Here is a 6,552-nt window from a genome sequence, read left to right as displayed (position 1 = left end):
CATGTTCTGTGCCCATGGTGTGGAATTTTCCACAGCGGATTTTCCTTGCGGAAAAATCCACAGCATGTCCATTATTTGTGCATTTCTGCATGAGGATTTGAGGTCCCAATGCATTTGAAAAACGCAAGTCAGATCAGCATGTAAAAACGCTGCAAAAACGAGTGAAAAACGCGTGTAAAATCCGCAAGCGTTTTTGACAGCCAAGAACATGCAGAAACGCTTCAGAAATTTTCTGCTTCATTTCTGCATCGTGGGCACATACCCTAAGAGTTTAAGTTCTACAGGAGAGAGAGGACCCTGCTGATCATAAGAGCTTACACTCTACAGGAGAGAAGAGACTTACCTAGTGACACCGGAGTTAGAAAATGACTCTGCCGTATAAACTGTGTTCTGCAGGGAACCGCTGATTTGTGATGGCCTCGGAACTAAACACAAGTGTACAAGGTGTGATGATCTGCTAGATGTTGTAGCTGCAAGACATTATGGGGAGGCCCGCACGGCCACACAAAAAGACATTAGCCCACTCTCGGATGCTTCAGCAGCATGGGAAATGGTGCTGGGCAAGTCTTTTTTTTTGCAAACGGCTAATTGAACCTCGCGCAAAACTGAAAATTTCAGGAAATTCAACTTAAACATATATAATATTTATATATGTGTGTGCAAGACTGGACCCTTGTAGTCCGGTGGAACAACCAGCTTCTCCAACAAGATATTCAACAAACACAGGATTCTTAAAGTCTTACAATGCAGTGGTGCAATTTTTGAAATGGTTGAAATTTCATCACTTAAAGAAAGCTTATTCTGCCTTTCTCCACTTTGTGGCTTCTTTGGTGTGCCAGGACTCATGCCAGTTCTAAGCAACACTCTTTTGCAGGTCTCACATACTCCAAATCTCAGTAAGGCGGTCTCTCTCTCATTTCAAGGCCTTGAACTCTGCTGCTGTCTCCTGACAGTATTCCCGAGCCTCTAGTACACCTGTAACACAGTCACAGGATAGTCCCCTCCTGGAGTCCTGTCTCCTGCCAGTGTTGTGCTCTCTTGCCAGTCTCCCCTTCTAGGTGCTTCCTGCCACCTGTCACCAACTGCCAGACCTTTACTCTCAGTACAGCTGTCCCTAATGAGGACAACACTACTGCTTGTGGAGCTATGCCGGCTACTCTGTGTCATTCTCCACAATGGACATAACACTCTTCCTCCCTACCTGGGGTTACAATAAGGATTTTGGTATGGGCTGGCAGAATTTCACTGACTCTTCTCTGTAAAGTTCTCATTCTTATACTGGCCTTCACCTCTACATTTACTGAATCCACATAGGAAAAAGTTTCTCCCCTTTTTCCCCCTTAAACTGTAGGATGACTTACTGGGTCAAACACATCCCACATTCCATTTCAGCAATCTTCCAGTTGACCCCTAATCACCCAGTGAAGATGTGTCACCAGCACCAGTTTGCATACCAAAATATATTTTATGCGATGGAATAAAAATTGTACAATTTCTGTATATTATTCTGTTGGCAACATACCCAGTTTAAATGCAACATGGCAGATCAGGATACAATGGGTGTAAGTCCATTGTGCATCAATGCTCACAGGGAGCATGTATTTGGACAATGACGGCACCAAATTAAACATACATACATAGCAAATTACAGAGGTACCATATATTGTTATCCTGAAAAATACATTTTAATGTACATTGACCTTAGGATAGGACATCAATATCAGACCGATGGGCATCCAACACTCAACAAACTGATGAATCAGCTATTACAGGCTCTAGCGCCAGCCAGTTGAAGACACATTAATCAGAGCGCCCCTATTCATTGTGTAGTGGCTGCTGCTGGGGACTGTAGAGCAGAGCTTGTAACAGCTGATCGTTAGGTACCGGGTGTCATATTTCCAATGATCTCTTATCTCCTGGGGTTAGGCCATCAATATATTCTGACTGGACAGCCCCTTTGATATAAAATCACTGCTGGTCTAGGGTTTAGCTAAAATTCTTCTGATACTCTAAGGGTTAACATTCCTTGTGGTCTGGGTTGTTTTAGGGGCTAATTTTTTTTGCTTTAAAACTTAATATCCGTAGTGATCCTTGGAGTTTGCGGGGGTTTATGACTTGTGGTCTCATGGTCTTGGGAGTTTTATGCTATTACATGTTTATGTTGGTGACAGTGACAATTTCTCTGTGTATTGTGGTGAAAGACTTAACTTCTTGGCCAATATTGTCATATTTATGCATCTGGGGAATTTAGTTCTTGAGTAATTAGTAATTTGTGCTGTTGCTTTCTACAATCCCGGGCAATGATTGTGTTAGATAAATTCGATTGAGAGCAATATTTCAGAACTGATGTGAATAGTGAGTATTTTATACAATAGACTCAAATAAGTTGACTCTGTATAAGCAATTTTAATAACTTTTAGAACCATCTATGGTAATGCAACTGCTTATGATTCCTATATTTGGTCTGATAAGAGGGACTGTTGAACTGTGAACTAACATATATGTTGCTTTGTATCTTTACCCGGAGAGATTTATGTTTATTACCCGTATTCTCCTCTGCTATATCACTATCGTCAGCAATATTGACCTTTCTGTTTGTCGCAGCGCTAAATAGAACAAGCCCAGTCAGCTCTTACAACAGGCATTTCTTATATCTTAATCTTAGGTCCTCCTCAGAAAAGTATAGGACTCACTTCCAAATATAGTAAATCAGAGTATAAGGATGGCAAAGGTAGCAAAAAGAACTAGGATAATACCATCAGGGCCCAAAAGCCACACTGTAATTGAGCTTTTACTAAAACCAAGAATACCGATGACGTAGGAGAATTATCGCTAGCGATCTAAGGGCTAATCTAGACTGGACGCTGAAAAGGTGGGTTCTGTGTAGGCCATCATTGAGTCTGTTTTACCCGTGTACATCATCATCCTGTAGTGGCTAACTCTGGGGAGTCAGCCGAGACTGTGGAAGTAATCAACCTAATTAAGAGTGTTGGGTTAATGATAATTAAACATTTCGGGTGTAGCATCGGCGTCTCTGTCTCCTGCCGGGCAGAGACGCCGTTCCCCTCACCGCTGCGGTCCAGGTCCGGCGTCTTCCTGCTCCCCTGCTTCTGTGGCACACACTGCACCCAGCTTCCCGGGCACCGTGCTTAGGGCACGCGCACGCTCCCTCCCTCTTAAAGGGGCCGTGCACGCCGTCCTAAAAAGTCCCCGGCCAATGGCAGGACAACTTCTATATAAGGCACCTCCTCCAAAATGGAGGTGCCTGTGCAAGGTTGTTGTTCCATGTGCTAGCACTTGCTTCAGCCCTCAGGTCCCGCTGCCTGTCAGTCCAGCCCGCCAGTCTGTCTATAGTTCTGCCCGCCAGCCTGCTAGTTACCTGCCGTGCCCGCCAGCGTGCCTACCTGGAGCACCTGCCAGTTACCTGCCAGTTACCTGCCATGCCCACGAGCCTGCCAACCCAGAGCGCCTGCAAGTTACCTGCCAGTTACCTGCCGTGCCCGCCAGCCTGTCTACCCGGAGCACCTGCCAGTTATCTGCCATGCCCGCCAGCCCGCCAACCCGGAGCACCTGCCAAGTAACCTGTCGTGCCCGCCTGATTGCCTACCCGGAGCGCCTGTCTGGCTATTAGCCGTACCTGGACCACCCGTCAGCGTGCCTGCCGTGCTCATCCGCTGTACTGGTCACCTCCTGTCATCTGACCCAAGGGAGTCGCCTCCTCTCACACATGGTCGGTCCCAGAGTGGCACCTGGTTCACCTGCCCAGTCCCTCCCTGGTTCACGGAGTCGACTAAGCCGCCGTGTGACCTGGATCGGGGCGAGTAGTCACTTAGTCACGCCCCTCTGGTCCCTCCTTGCACCGAGCAGAGAGGTTCCAACACCCGGACCCGTAACAGTTTGCACCGGCCATGGAACACGGTGGCCCCCAGGCTCCTTCGCTCTCTGACCTGTACCAGGAGGTCTCACGTCAGAGATCCCGACAGGAAACTATCCTGTCCTATCTGCAGATTGTCAACTCCCACCTAGACATGCTGTCCACCCCGTCTGTGTCCATCTCTAGCCGAGCGGCACCCACTCCGGCGGCACCTCCACCTAGCGGCGCTGTGGTACCCGGTTTTGGACCCCGGGTCTCTGCACCTCCACGTTTTGGTGATGACCCTGCCTTATGATGGGGCTTCATAAATCAGTGCACACTGCACTTTGAACTCCAGGCACACCAGTTCACCTCCGACCGGGCCAAGGAGGCGTTCATCATGTCTCACCTCCCCGGGGAGGCATTGGCATGGCTAAACTCTCTGTGGGAAAGATGGGATCCCCTGGTGTCCGATCTTCTGGCTTTCCTCACTGTCTTCCGGAAGGTCTTCGATGAGCCCGGACGAAAATCTTCTACTGCCTCCTCACTTCTCCGTCTCCGCCAAGTGAGTCTCACTGTGGGCCAGTATGCCATAGGTTTCCGAACCCTCGCATCTGAACTTGCCTGAAACAACGAGGCCCTGGTGTCTGCCTTTTGAGAGGGTCTTTCCAGATGGATCAAGGATGAGCTAGTCGGTCGTGACATCCCTTCCACCCTGGACGACCTGGTGTCGTTAGCTACCCGGATTGACATGCGTTTTCTGGAACGTGCTAAGGAGCCTACCCGGGAGAGAAGATTTCCGCTTCTCGCTCCAACATTCCAACGGCCAGGCTCGTAACCAGCAATTCCCTGGCCATGTTCACCTTAGCCAATGCAAATTGACCAAACCAAGATGGTCAAGTCTCGCCTGGAGACGCACCGAGCCGAGGGGAGTTGCTTCTACTGTGGCACTATAGAGCATCTGATCCGTTCCTGCCCGGTGAGGCCGGGAAACTCCAGTGTCTAGGACCGCTTGGAGAGGTCGTCCTAGGCAAGAGTAAATCCTCTCCATCCTTGACTCTGTCTGTTTCTATCTCCAGTGGTGAGACCCGCTTCTTCGAGACTGCCCATCTGGATTCCAGAGCCGCTGGGAATCTTATTCAACAGGCTGTTGTGGAGCAATATCAGATTCCTACCGTATATCTGGCTGAACCGCTGGCGGTTGCCTCCGTGGATGGGAGGCTTCTTCTGGAAACCATCTTGCTCGTCACTGAGCCTGTAACCCTTCAGGTGGGAATGCGGCACTCGGAGAAGATCTCCTGTCATCTGCTGTCCAGTCTCTCTCACCCCCTCTTGTTTAGTCTACCCTGGTTACAAAGTCATGAGCCAGTCCTGAATTGGAGGTCTGGTGAAGTGCTCTGTTGGGGTCAGGAATGCCATGAGTCGTGCCTGGTTCCGGTTCGTCCTGCTCACCCCCGTCTACTCCGGCTAATCTACCTGGTCTGCCAGCACCCTACTGGTCCTATGCGGACGTCTTTGACAAAAAGGAAGCGGAGACACTACCACCACATAGGCCATATGATTGCCCCATCGACCTGGTACCTGGTGCTTCGCCTCCCCGCGGGCAAATCTACCCCTTGTCGCAGGCTGAGACCCGGGTCATGTCTGAGTACATAGAAGAAAATCTTGCTAGGGGATTTATTCAGAAATCCACCGCTCCGGCTGGAACAGGATTCTTCTTCGTCAAGAAGAAAGACTGCTCTCTACATCCCTGTATTGATTACAGGTGTCTTAATCAGATTACCATCAAAAATAAGTACCCCCTGCCTCACATCTTGGAGCTGTTTGACCGCCTTAAAGGTGCAAAGATCTTCACCAAGCTCGATCTTTGTGGGGCGTACAATTTGTTCTGGATCCGCCAGGGAGATGAGGGGAAGACGGCATTCAACACCCGGGACGGTCATTACGAATACCGCGTGATGCCCTTTGGTTTCTACAATGCTCCATTCGTTTTCCAGGAGCTGGTTAATGACATTTTCCGTGATTTCCTGTATTCTTGCATGGTGGTGTACCTGGACGATATCTTGGTTTTCTCTCCAGATCTGCCCTGACACAGGAGGGATGTTCGTCAGGTTCTGCTAAGACTCCGGAAGAATCGTCTATATGCTAAATTCGAGAAATGCCTCTTTGAGCAGGCCTCCCTACCGTTCCTGGGCTATATTATCTCCGAGACTGGTCTGCAGATGGATCCCAAGAAGGCGTCTGCCGTCTTAAAGTGGCTCCGACCGGAGGGGTTGAAGACGATTCAGCGATTCCTGGGCTTTGCAAACTATTACCGCCTCTTCATTCCTCATTTCTCCTCCCAGACTGCTCCCATCTCCATGCTCACCCGTAAAGGAGCAAATCCCAGGGAATGGCCTTCTGAAGCGGAGAAGGCCTTCGTCTCCCTTAAACAAGTCTTCTTTTCCGCTCCTGTGCTGCACCATCCGGATTGCAACAAGCAGTTCTTCCTGGTGGTTGATGCTTCCTCCTCCGGTGCCGAAGCGGTGCTCACCCAGAAATCCTCGTCCGGGAGAATAGTAACCTGCAGCTTCTCCTCCAAGCTCTTCTCCTCGTCCAAGCGCAATTACTCCATAGGGGATTGTGAACTGCTGGCCATCAAATTAGCGCTGGAGGAATGGGGCTACTTGCTGGAGGGGGCTCTGCACCCGGTGGTCATC

Source organism: Phyllobates terribilis, unplaced genomic scaffold (genome assembly GCF_046119375.1).
Source record: "Phyllobates terribilis strain yellow unplaced genomic scaffold, ASM4611937v1 Scaffold_7__3_contigs__length_470593459, whole genome shotgun sequence".
Classification (NCBI taxonomy): Eukaryota; Metazoa; Chordata; class Amphibia; order Anura; family Dendrobatidae; genus Phyllobates; species Phyllobates terribilis.
The sequence above is the reverse complement of the archived record's forward strand: the minus strand, read 5'-3'. Positions refer to the sequence as shown.